The following is a 1,040-nucleotide window of genomic DNA, read 5'->3' on the forward strand; positions in this document are numbered from 1 at the left end:
GGTAGCGTGGCCGAGCGGTCTAAGGCGCTGGATTAAGGCTCCAGTCTCTTCGGAGGCGTGGGTTCAAATCCCACCGCTGCCACTTTTCCTGGCCTTGCATTTTAAAGAAGAACGTAACGTTGACCTCTTCCTTCATTAGTGCCACCTCTGTCGCAATGAGCAAGCGGATGGTATGCCACACCCTGCAGGAAAAAGGTTTCGCTTCTGACGTCTTGCTTTTCTGGACATCCAGTCTCAAGTTTCCCATCTGGAACGGCGCTCCCTGCTGCTTTGTGAAGGCTTGCTGCAAGAGCCTTCGAAACCCAGGAGCTCTTGCGTTGAGCTGTGACACGTCCTGGGAAGACCTCCCGTTGCAGCGGAATGAGCCCCACTTCCAGGGCGTGCTGGTAGCAAATTTCCCACAGCCCACAGGGAGCAAACGATCCCAGGTGTGATGTATCACCAGGAGTGGCTGAGATGAGAGTAAGGGTTCACGCGTGTGCCCGGACCAAGGTTAATGATGGGATTAGAGCTAGGGTTAGATGCAGGGAAAGAGTGAGAGTTATAATTAGGGATAAAGCTAACAGGTGATCATTACTCGTCATGTAACATGATACAAAGGGTCAGAAGAGGAACTGATTCAGGGTTACAATTTGGACTTCGCAGACAACAGGAGCACTAAATGGTGCTGAGGGGGACTCAATAAAGCGGACCGGCCGCCTAATGTAAGCAATTGTGCACAAATATTGTACGATGACTAGCGTTGCCGGTGCTTTTTTCTGAAAGAGTCAGTTCCTGGCACCCATTCCCTACTTGACTCAACCTAATCTTCAAGAATATTTGTCAAGAACTAAAAAAAATCCAGAAAAGGTTTAACCTCCCCGCCCGGTCTCCCGCGTGACAGGCGGGGATACTGACCACTATACTAACGAGGAGACGTGAGGGCATGAAATGAACAGCTGCTGATGTCTGCACAGCATCCAGCGACCACCTAGATGGCCTAGGGGGTCTCATTTTCCCCCGTCAAACGGCTTGCCCGATCTAAGGCTAATTTCTTTCTT

The 1,040-nt window shown here is 50.8% G+C and overlaps 1 non-coding gene across 1 annotated transcript; it reads left to right on the forward strand.

The window, feature by feature from the left end:
• Positions 1-82, forward strand: TRNAL-AAG (transfer RNA leucine (anticodon AAG)). The gene has a single exon. It is a non-coding gene; the product is annotated as a tRNA-Leu (tRNA).
• Positions 83-1,040: the final 958 nt, after the last annotated feature.

Source organism: Ambystoma mexicanum, unplaced genomic scaffold, assembly GCF_040938575.1.
Source record: "Ambystoma mexicanum isolate Mex_15411 unplaced genomic scaffold, UKY_AmexF1_1 Mex_scaf89, whole genome shotgun sequence".
NCBI lineage: Eukaryota > Metazoa > Chordata > Amphibia > Caudata > Ambystomatidae > Ambystoma > Ambystoma mexicanum.